The sequence below is a fragment of the Macrobrachium nipponense genome, chromosome 29 (assembly GCF_015104395.2).
Source record: "Macrobrachium nipponense isolate FS-2020 chromosome 29, ASM1510439v2, whole genome shotgun sequence".
NCBI classification, from domain to species: domain Eukaryota; kingdom Metazoa; phylum Arthropoda; class Malacostraca; order Decapoda; family Palaemonidae; genus Macrobrachium; species Macrobrachium nipponense.
The window spans coordinates 46,586,008-46,598,487 of NC_061092.1; the positions used below are offsets into that span (position 1 = coordinate 46,586,008).

The following is a 12,480-nucleotide window of genomic DNA, read 5'->3' on the forward strand; positions in this document are numbered from 1 at the left end:
ATATAGAGAAAAGGGACTTTAATACTATTTGACAGGAAATTGAAACTTCCCGAGAGCAAAGTTGATATAATCCAATAGAGATAAAGCTAGAGAAAACGATAGAACGATAAAAAAAAAATATTGAAAAGGAATATCATGGGATACAGTTAGATGGAAGATCAATAATTTGGCTCAAAGTTTATCTAATGTAAATTTTTACATACTTACAGACACACAATACATTCATATATATATATATATATATATATATATATATATATATATATATATATATATATATATATATATATATATATATATATATATAATGTGTGTGTGTGTGCTGTGCGTTAATGATACACACACGAGTAGGACTGTTTGAGTGTGTATAAAAAATGAAGACCTCCTTTCAGTGTTTGTTAATATTCCACAATAATAAAATATTTATGTTAAAAGCGATACATGTGTGAGTCGGTAAACTTGGACATTCTAATTGCACAGTTAATGACCGTTCATAGTTATGAACCTAATGATTCGGTGTCACTCCTGCAGTCAACGTGACGGTAACCATAGAAGGTTAGGAGAGACTTGTGAAGGCGTACCATGTGAATTCACTCATTAATCATTTGAAATATCTGGTATACTTGAACTGATAACGAGAAATCTGACCCGATGCTTCATTCGTCAGATAGAAGGTGCTAGTATTGTCATCATCACTTTATTTTCTATTGATGTATCGTCAACGTCTGTAATATTCTGATCATGCAAAGTCGTCATTATGATAATCATCTTATTACCATTTATGTTTAGAATCGAAGTATTTGAGTATCCTACAGTTGCCCTTTATTATTATTATTATTATTATTATTATTATTATTATTATTATTATTATTATTATTATTATTATTATAATCTGTTGAAAATTATTTGTGATTCAGCTGCGTTAATCTCATACAGGACTTGAGAAAGTCTTGTAGAAGATCAACGCAGCGGATTCAGCCATAATTTTTAACAGAAGTTGTCTGAAAGAAGATCTACTTCCCAACTATTATTATTATTATTATTATTATTATTATTATTATTATTATTATTATTATTAGCATTCGCTCAGATATTTCAGTAATGAAGAAAGGGCATACTTCAATAACAGGCATGTGAATAAATTTTGCCAACGATATATTGTTATTATTATTATTATTATTATTATTATTATTATTATTATTATTATTATTATTATTATTTATTATTATCCGTGTAATCGCCCCGATTTTGCCAATATGGTAATAGAAAACGTGATACCCTGGGAGCAGAGGCGATCAAGAAATGTCAATAAAATGCCGAATGAGAGACGGAATCTGGCTAGGCAGATTTGGCGTGCTCATTTTTCTCTAATCGGCCGCCCTTCCACTCTAATTTTCAATTTAGGCCATTAACCCACACATGCGCACTCTCTCTCTCTCTCTCTCTCTCTCTCTCTCTCTCTCTCTCTCTCTTCATCATACGTATATACGTGGATATTATATATGTATATATATGTGTGTGTATATATATGTATATACACATAAACACGTTTCCTTTCTCTGTTCTTGTTGTATCGCCTCTCTCCATTCTCTCTCACTCTTTCTCTCTGTGCTTTCACTCATGTCTCCATAACATTGAGCAGTGTCCCCAACGCGTCCCTCTTTTTTGCTTGCAAGTTTAAGGTTGTTTTATAAATTGATCAGATTATTAACTTTGCAGACTGTGCTTGAATAAAATGTTCACTTTATCCATAAATAAGTACGTGGTATATAGTACTTGTGTGACTCCCTTTTCGCCGAAGAGTTGAGAACTAATTTATTAGTTTGTTCCGTTTTTTTAACAGATGAATTAAAATCTTAACTTTTGCTGAACAATTACCAATAATTTGCCACTAATGACATGCACTTTTACCAAGTTTCAGTCCACTTTGTACACAGAAGTGAATTTTATCGCTATACTATCGCAACGCGTAGGGAAGTGCATACTTTTTAATTAGTAGTATATGAAATTATTATGTTTACCCGAGATATTCGTTTCTCATTTTATTTTACTCTGTTTAGAGTCATTTCTTCTCTATTTCCGTCCATTTGAATGACTGGGTTCCTATTTCATTCATTCCCAGCTGATTTATCATTCACGATTGAATGCCTGAATTCTACATGTTACGGTTTTGACATGAAACCGAGATAATCTTGTCATTCTTCACTGTGAAGGTCCTTTTCGAGGCTCTCTTGTTTCCGCATGATCATTTCAATGCCGATTATTATTTCATTGCGTTGCTTCATTATTTGAATGATTGTTCAAGTCGACATCTTTACCGCTTTGCACTGGAGATTTCGTCATTATATTTTTAGACGACCAATCTGCCCGAGTTGAACAGACCACGCTGATGCGATCGCTTGAAATGTTAATCATATGTACCGGTTATTAATACACTGACTCAATGAATACTCACTCGGCGTAGCAATAAAAAAAAAGCGTTGACTAATGCTTATTTCGATACACTGTATTTTAGTGTTATTTATTTATCTATTTTCTTTTATTTTGTTTTATTTATTTATTTATTTATTTATATATATATATATGCTTATTATACCTTTTTGTATGGCGTCAAGAAGAAGGGATGTAACCACAATTCGATCGTAACTGCATCATTGTCATGAATTAAACGTCATCGTCGTTGATTTGGCCGTAATGAATTTTTATCTTTTCAATTCTTCTCTCCCAAATATTCAGATGTAAACAAAATTGCAAATTTTAAATTTTATTCGGGTTTTTAATCATGTTACATAATCACTTTATTTTTTTACTTGAGTAAAAAAAGTGTAATTTTAGGCTTCCATTTTCATTTTCTAAAAATGTTCTCAATGAAGCTGTTCGCCTTACTCTCTAAAACCACATGCACATTGATTCTACAGCAATGAACTTGTGACCTACCTGCCTCTCGAGAGTTCCGTCTGACAGCTGAAAAGTGGGAAAGAGATCGAGGGAGAAAGGAAAACAGGGAGGGAAAGAGGGAGACGAAAAGACTGACGGAGAAATCAACTGGAGTCTTCCGTTGCTCTCGAAAAAAGTCCAATGCAAGTTGTCCTGGCTCCGCTCAACAGTTGGTCACTTAAAACATAAACACACGCTGATTCCCGTCGGCCTTCGTGCGTGCTCTGTCTCTGGATTTTCGTTAGCTTTTTGATATTGTTATCCTTTATTTTCCCCTTTTATCAGTTCGTTCTGTTATGGAATTTTGTTCAAGTTAATCACATTGTTTTGTAATCCTCGTGCAACGTCATCGCCACTCGCTCATGCACAGTTTTCGCCTTAATCCTTCAACACTGCTAACTTTAGTCTTGCCAGGCATTTAACTTTTTTTTTCTTTAACTTCGGTCACAGTTTTCCTCATAATTCCATTGTCCCGGAATTTTTGCTGACGAGAGTTTTCGCCCGAGACGGAAAGAAAACACACGCACTTAAATCCTCAAACGCGCTGAAACAAACCACTTTAGCAATGTTACTTTTCGGTGATTGCAGTCGGCGATGAGGGCGAACATATCATCCTGCGACGGCGGAATCGTCGCCAATTCACAGGTGAGATGAGGCGCCGAAGCGCGCACCGCGATTACAGGTAAAAAGAGAGAGAGAAAGAGAGGCGAGACGGACCGACCACACGCTCTCCCCGGTGGAGGGCCCTCGGTCGCGTGCTACCTCAACGAGTGCCACGGTACGACTGCTACAGCGACGGCGTGATTGTTAGGACGAGATGGGGAGTGAGTGTGTGTGAAGAGAGAGGAGAGAGAGACGAGAGAGAGCAGAGGGAAAGAGAAAGAGAGAAATTTAGTCACCAAAAGACTCTCCTCTCTCCCGCGCGACCTGAGCAGGGCTACTGGAGGCTGCTACCGACGACACTCTGTGATCACTGTGGCTCGACTATGGTTCTCTCTCTCTCTCTCTCTCTCTCTCTCGGGTGGTACACCCCCCTTCTCATCCCCCTTAACCAACCCCCACCCCTCCCCCCGTTCCATCTCCTCTCCTCCCTATATCTTTCTCTTTCTCATTCTCTTTCTCTTCTTCCTCCGTGGGACCCCCCTTTGATTTGGTCCCTGCGCTGCTGATGCTGCTGCCTTTGCTGCTGTTAGCGGTTCTACGCTCTACGCTATCTCTCTCTCTCTCTCTCTCTCTCTCTCTCTCTCATGTCAGCACTACAGAGATGTAGAAAGATGAGCCAGGATATCTCTCTCTCTCTTTCTTCGTTCCTTCTTTCTTTCTTTCTTTCTTTCCTTCCTTGCTGCACAGTGTCTTTATCATCCTTATCTCTCTCTCTCTCTCTCTCTCTCTCTCTCTCTCTCTCGTGTCAGCACCACAGAATGTAAGAAGATGAACCAAAACATCTCTCTCTCTCTCTCTCTCTCTCTCTCTCTCTCCTTCCTTATTTTACAGCCTCTTTATCATCCTTCTCTCTCTCTCTCTCTCTCTCTCCATCGTTATCATCAGTCTCTCCTTCCTTATTTTACAGCCTCTTTATCATCCTTCTCTCTCTCTCCTCTCTCTCTCTCTCTCTCCATCATTATCATCATGTCTCTCTCCCCTCTTCTACTGCAACGATCGATCTCCCTCGCCTGCTAATGTTCTCTTTTCTGCTACTATTATTGATACTGGTACTACTACTTTGTCCCATTTCCATTATGGCTGACTTAGAATTAATCTTCTTTTAATGTCTGCGAACATCGGTAGTTTGTATAACACGTGCAACCACTTGCTGAGAGAGAGAGAGAAGAGAGGAGAACGAGAGAGAGAGAGAGAGAGAGAGAGAGAGAGAGTGAATGATTTTGATTTCCCTCAATTTGTTCCTGAAAGGCAATCTGTCGCTCAAAGAACCTTTTTTCTCCTGCTCTACCTTTCCCGTCTCCCACCACCACCACCCATCCACCCCTATCCATTCAGTATCTCCCTGTACTCACCCCCCAACCCTCATCCCCCCTCCATACGTTGCTATTGCTACCACGCTCTTCATAACACACCAGAATCTCTCTCTCTCTCTCTCTCTCTCTCTCTCTCTCCCTTTACCGCCGAACCTTTGTTAAGTCACCGCTCATTAATCACGCGCGAACGAAACAGGAGGACAAGCGGCCATGAGACATGTCCCTTAACGACCCTGAGGCTCTTCAGAGAGAGAGAGAGAGAGAGAGAGAGACCATCAGTTTTTCTTTTAGCATTAACCGGTAAATAGATAGTTATACATGTAAAGAATTATCTTATCATTATCATTCAAGGGAGCAGGAACTGGAAGAGGACAGACAGACAGACAGATAGACCGAGAGCGCTTATGATAAACGTCAGCGACGATGGTCCATTAAGTGAAGATAATTAAAAGAAGGGATTGATGAAGAAAATAGAAAGAGGAGGAGGAGGAGGAGGAAGCGAATGATGATTAGATCACCCGCTCATCGCTGCCTGCGGTCGCCAGTCAAACAGATGTGATTTATCAACGCTTTTTCGCTGAATACATTTGGTTAATGGAGTCCCCTGTCTTCACTCTTAAAAACCGCGCGACCTCGGCAAATAAAGTCTTTTCCTCTCTCTCTCTCTCTCTCTCTCTCTCTCTCACAACACCCACACACTCACACACACACACACAAACATATAACCACATCTTTCTCTCTTTCTCTCTCAGGAGGAAGTCGAAGAGAGTGGAGAGAGAGTGAGATAGATTAATTGATTTTAAGCATACATTGCCGTTACAAAAAAATCACTTAAAAGAGAGAGAGAGAGAGAGAGAGAGAGAGAGAGAGAGAGAGAGAGAGAGAGCCAAATGAAAAGCAAACGGGCCGAGAACCGCTCATTTCCTTGGAGCCACCACTCCAGCACACATCAGACGTGACAATTAGATTGAGGCGATTGGATCCCGGGCTATTAGTGCGCCCCGGACAGGGGCCTGACAGAGACGGGGCCTCTGGGGGAGGAGGCTAGAGGCTGAGGGCGGGGGCGGAGGGGCTGTGGAAGGAATAGAGGACAAGATGCTGGAAGGGGTTCGGGGTGAGGAGGAGAAGGAGGACGTTGGAATTAGGAATCGAAAAAGGGTAATGTGTTAGAGAGAGAGAGAGATGCGGGAATGAGTGGATGATGGAGGGTTTTAGTTCACCCACAGTGAGATTGAGAGAATAAAAACAAGACAAATATCAAGGTGAGATTTACTGATGCTAAATAGTTCATAGCTGAATTATAAAAGAGGTAGAGAGAGAGACAGAGAGAAACTTAATGGAATTATTTTTGACACTTTTTATCGGCTTAGAGAGAGAGAGAGAGAGAGAGAGAGAGAGAGTCACATTTTAAACCGGGGACAAATGATGAAGATAAAAGGCCCTCCGAAGGAAAAGGGGTCTGAAGAAGGCAGTCTCTTACGCCGACGCTTGGTGAGGGGAAGCGAGGGGAATCAAGTGAAGGCGGAGGAGATGCGCACTGAAGGCGAAGTTTTACCCTGTCCGTGTGAATGAAAGTCAACTTTTCATCCTTCGCTGAGAGGGAGAGGTGGATGCGATGTAGGGGTTTTTACAGAGTCGGAAGAGATCGGACTAATGAAAGTGAAACTTTTCTTAATGGAGGGAGGGTGAGATATGATCCTTATTTACCAATGGATGGGTATTATCGATGAATGCACTCCATTGTATCTGACTGGTTAAAAAGGCAGATCTCTCGTAGTGATAGATAAGTACTCTTAAATTTCCATATGAAATTACCTTCCCGGCACGCTATAGAAATACCTTGGCTGAGTTGAAAAAGGATAAAACCATACATATAACTAAGGCGGATAAGTCCAACACCGTAGTCATTATGGACAAAGATCTGTATGTATAAAAAATGGAAGAACTGTTAAGTGACAATGATACTTACTTAAAATTTAACAAGACCCCTTAGAAGAAGTAATTAAATCTTTCAATAGTAAATTGAAAAGTATCCTAAAAATCAACAAAAGTCCCTTAAGTCAGTTAACGAACTCACCTTTTTTGCCGTATCTATAGGGGCTAGTAAAAACAGATAAAGAAAATAACCCTATAAGACCAATAATTAGTTCTGTTGGTTACATAACTTATAAACTTTCAAAATATCTAACAAAATTATTGTCACCATTGCTATTTCTGGTGCCCATCTTATTAATTCTTTAGATTTGACTGACAAAATCAACAGCATTACAGTCAATCCAGATTCACGGTTAATAAGTGATGATGTCTGTTCCTTATTCACTCAAGTCCCCATTGACTAAGTATTGGATACCTTAAAGATGAATTGCATAAACTTGATTTGCCACTAGCAATTAGCCAGATCATAGAATTAATAAGATTATGCATATATGATTGAAAATTTATTTTCAACGGGGAATATTTTAAGCAAACGTTTGGTGTGGCAATGGGAAACCCACTTTCGCCTGTTCTTTCAAATTTATATGTGGAATTTTTTGAACGCTTGTACATCCCCAAGATTTTCCATTTTCTTGTGACGTGGTACCGTTATGTTGATGATATTTTAGCCATCATACCCAAAGGTTTGGATGTAAATAATAAAGTGGCTCAATTAAATGATCAACTAAATGATCAAGTCCCTTCCATTAAATTTACACTTGAGTTACAGAAAGATAGTTGCTTACGTTTTTTGGACATTTATATTAAAAGAGAACCTTTTAATTGTAAATTTAGTATTTATGGGAAAAAGACAAATTATTTGACATATGTACTCTATTATTCAGGAAAACATATAAATATAAAAATGTCAGTATTTTCATCAATATTTCTTCGAGCTTTGCGAATAGTCAGTCATGAATTTTTAGACAAACAATTCAAAATCATCAGAAAAATAAGAACAGATTAGTGCTAGCCATCCAACATCGTGGATATTTTTTATAATAAAGCTATTAAGACCTTCTATGAAAAATTGGAAAGAAAAAAAGAAGTGCTCTCAAACACCCTTTCTTTGCCACATTTTCTTGGATTTGAGGCCGAAAACCTTTTTTAAAATTGTTTAATACAAATGTGTCTTTCACATATAATAGTAAAAAACATGTTTATAAAAAATAGCCCCTAAAAGATAGCAATGTGGTATACAAAATTCCATGTATGGATTGTGAACAGCAGATTAAAACAACACAAATACTCAAAGAACAGGTCAGACAAATAATTATTTTTACATTTAAGTGAAAAGTCACACAGAATACATTGGACACTAAGCCAAATATTGTCACTTGTAACGAAACTATTTCAAGGAACATGTTAGAATCTATTTTGATTCAGTTAACCTGGGTGAATAATTTTAATGTAAGTCAAGGATTATTTTCTTTTGACCTGGTCATAAAACATATGTTCCAGAAGAAATTGAAAGATAGAATAAAGAGGATTACCAATAAGTAGATTTAGATTTTAGTCTGTTGACCGTTCCGTGACCTCCCAACCTTTTTGTATTCCATTATGACTTGTACCCACCATTTATATAGGCCCTTGCTTCTCTGTATCTTTAGTTGCTGTGAACATGTCTTGGTAATAAGACGAAAGTACTTAGCATCTCCAGTGTTTCAATTTTCCTTCGTGGCTGTAACATTGTTCGTATAATCATCACGTGTTTTATTTTTTCGTGATGAAAATTATCATATATATATATATATATATTATATATATATATCATATATATATATATATATATGTATATATATATATAAAAAAATCCATATATATATATATATATATATATATATATATATATATATGTGTGTGTGTGTGTGTGTGTGTGTGCGCGCGCGCGCACGTGCGTTTGTATGTGTGAGATGTGCGCACTTGTAAGTTCTTTTTTTTTTCTTTTTTTTTTTGCGTGTTGCGTACGAACAAGCACACCGTTTTAACAGACAAGATAAAAAAATCATAATTGTAATGAGAATATGGATTACTATCCTAGGGTTATTTGAGGTTTGCTTCGTGTTGATATTCCATTTCGTAAAAAAAAATATACGTCAATGAAGAAAACTTATTTTCAGTGACATTACAAATCTGATCATTTATTCTTATTATTCTTATTTTTTTTTTTTTTTTTTTTTTTTTTTTTTGTGCTCTATCACAGTCCTCTAATTCGACTGGGTGGTATTTATAGTGTGGGGCTCCGGGTTGCATCCTGCCTCCTTAGGAGTCCATCACTTTTCTTACTGTGTGCCGTTTCTAGGATCACACTTTTCTGCATGAGTCCTGGAGCTACTTCAGCCTCTAGTTTTTCTAGGTTCCTTTTCAGGGATCTTGGGATCGTGCCTAGTGCTCCTATGATTATGAGTACGATTTCCATTATTATTATTATTATTATTATTATTATTATATTATTATTATTATTATTATTAATTAGAGAGGAGGCCATCTCTAAGGGCAGTAGCACTGAAAATAATGGCTGGTTCTTTTGCATTCAATTTATATATCTTCTCTATTCTTCTTAATTGTCTTTTTTTATCAGCTGATGAAAAGGAGATATTGAGAAGAATAGAGAAGGCGCTATATAAATTGAATGCCGTAGAAACAGCGATTATTATCATTATTATTATTTCATTGACTAGTATGGCCGTCTGGATGCCGTTTACCTTGTATTGAGAAACTAAACGGCATCCAGACGGCCGTTTGTTTGAAAAAGAGTATTCTTCCTCGATGTGTTATTATTATTTTTATTATTATTATTATTATTATTATTATTATTATTATTATTATTATTATTATTATTATTATTAATAGAAATGTTCGTGTCGATCTAACCTAGAAGACTTGGCATTTCAATGCCTTAGTTAAGCTTTTAAGCACTTAAGTAAATATGAGGTCTTATGTCATAATTTCCCTTCTGCCGTTGGTATAATCGACCTCCTGAACGGATGCATTCATGAGTGTTGGGATGACGTCATGAGTTTTGATGCTAGGTATTTCTTTTTTATTTCGTATGTGTCTTCCTCTATTGATATATCATCTTAATTAGTCCCTACCTACAATATCGGGGAATTATTATTATTGTTTTCCCTCTGTTTATCCGTCCGTCTGCCTTTTCGTGGCTACTGATCCTACACTGCTGAAGGGATTTCAGTTAAACTTGCTACAAAGGTAGATGACAGTGTATTTATACATCTGTATTTATATTTAATACATCAGATTAGTGCCTGTTCAGAAATATGCTGTTGACGTCACTAACTTAAGCTGCTAGAACACTTGAAGACTGTCACTGAATTTATAATGATCAGAACTGATTAATTATCCAACCAAATGTTGTTTACATATCGACTGGCATCTCTTTTGTCCTTCTGGCATTTGTTTTTTTCCTTCCGTATATTATATGGTCACATTTCTAAATATGATTATCATTGTAGCATTATCTTTTATCCGCAGGAGAAGTGTGAGGAGCAGAGAAGAACTGGCAGAGCCATGCGCTCATATGTAACCATAAGACTGAAGATTATTAAACATCTTAATCTGTTAGGATTACGGTACTTTTTAATAATCACATGAAGCTGAAATTTATATGCTATCGATGTTCATAACAGTGTAGCTGTTGTCACAATTATTATTTCCAATGATTGAAATTTTATAGTGGTTCAATAGCTTCCGTCAGCAATCATCGTTGTCATATTTCTAAAGGTGCCACGTCAGTATACCAGGTATTAATGCAGCCAATAATACATGAAGTGGAGATCGTCTGTCTTTATTCCGTCCTGTGTGTGTGTCAGTGTACACGTTACTTGGTTTCATTGTGGGGGACGGTGGTGGAGAAGGGAATTTTGCCAAGAGGCTAATTTGTTGGTCTCAACTTTAACCATAGCCATAGCTTTTGAGGTAAATGAAATAGGAATTTCCTATTATCATACATGCTCTACTAATGACGCTGAAGGTAATATCCTTGTGACCTCGACCATGATCTTCATACTGAGAATAGCTGTCACTGGGACATTTGCATTCTACAAAGTCATTTTGTTGAGTGAAAGTTGTTGGAGTTGTCTACCTTTGCAAGAAGATTCTTGTTCATGGAAACTGCTCAGGAATTGATATAAGTAATGTTTCAGCAACTCTCTCAGAATTAATTTTTTTCCATAAAGGTTTGCTTTGCTAGTAAATAACTTTTCGTCATGTAGATCCGAATTTTCTTACTAATAATACGCTTCATTTAATCAATCTTGTAACAATATGTAAATACCGAGTGAATATAATTAGGATCTTTCGTTAACCTGTTAAGTTCACGGAGGACTGTTTCACTTAAACGGAATGAACGTAGAAATCTGTTGTATTTGATGAACACCTGAAGGAAAGTCTCTGCTTAGAGTATCAGTGCAGTATTAATTGGGTTGGTCTTCTCAAGTCATATATCTCTAAGGGAAACTGATTTGTAATAAAGAAAGCACTTTTTGACCTTTGGGTAAATAAAGATTTCTTATGTAACGACGAAACATGGAAATCGTCAGATTTTTGGACGGTAGAATGCATAATATGATTTTTGTATTGACAATACTCTGACATTAGGGGTGAGACGGAAGCAGATGGATAGGAAAATTATTATGCATCGGCCGGGAATCGAACCCGGGCCTCCCGCGTGGCAGGCGAGAATTCTACCACTGAACCACCGATGCTTAGAAATAGTGGCACCGAATAGTTTTCTCTAAAACAGTTTTGCTATATATTTTACATTGAAATGGGTAATAATGATTACTGCCTAATATATATTTTTCAGATCATGACAGTTTGCAAGTGTAGATATTACAATGGGAGAACTAATTACTATTTAAAGGAAAATTACAATATTGATAATAGTAATGTTATGCCAGTAGTAGTAAGGATGACACGTGTGCTATAGGTAATGATATAATTGTGTTTGGCTGATATTAGTGGGTGGTATGCACTTTAAGTCCTATAGAGTAAAGGAGGTATCGCACCAAGGGTGGCAGTCCATGCAAGGGAAATGAAAAATAGTTCGATATGATACTAATGAAAAAATTAGCAACAACAGTAATCTTGGAAATGAAAACTCGAGGAACAGCGAGAACTAGAGATGGGCAAAAATCATAATGGTATGACCGGAAACAAAACTTAGAGCTTTACTTAAAAAGGCACCACAAACTTGCCGTGGAAGCTGCATCACCAGAGGGTGACCCTCCATAACTTCTCAGCGTATAATATGTCGTCTCAATGGTCTCATTATCTGGGATGAAAATGAAAGCGTTACAGTTTATCGTTATGCGTCATATCCACCAACTTTTTATGGAGATATACAGCAAAGACGGCCATAGTGATAACAAAAGCAATAATAGTAATGACGATAGTAATAATAAAAAAAATTCATGGAGATACGATAAAACAGAAATAAAGAAAGATTTTCGGTTACATGTATATGAAAACTCCGTCGACAAGATACAGAAGGCTCACGTTCCCGTCTCTCTCGTGACTTGGATCTCTTTGATTTAATTAAAGTCTAAGATGTTTTCACTAAGCTGCTGTCTCC

The 12,480-nt window shown here is 37.1% G+C and overlaps 2 protein-coding genes and 1 non-coding gene across 4 annotated transcripts in view; 1 reads left to right on the top strand and 2 right to left on the bottom strand.

The window, feature by feature from the left end:
• The window catches only part of LOC135206260 (uncharacterized), a 281,604-nt gene extending 277,835 nt beyond the window's left edge, over window positions 1–3,769 (bottom strand). For both annotated transcript variants that reach the window (XM_064237671.1, XM_064237670.1), the window contains exon 1: window positions 2,938–3,769. The gene's annotated coding sequence lies outside the window, so the exon portion shown is untranslated. The remainder of the gene's footprint in view (window positions 1–2,937) is intronic.
• LOC135206259 (myosin-11-like) overlaps window positions 1–12,480 on the top strand; it is a 1,008,036-nt gene that overhangs the window by 598,722 nt on the left and 396,834 nt on the right. The gene's annotated exons all lie outside the window — the stretch shown is intronic.
• Window positions 11,541–11,611, bottom strand: Trnag-gcc (transfer RNA glycine (anticodon GCC)). Its single transcript has one exon. It is a non-coding gene; the product is annotated as a tRNA-Gly (tRNA).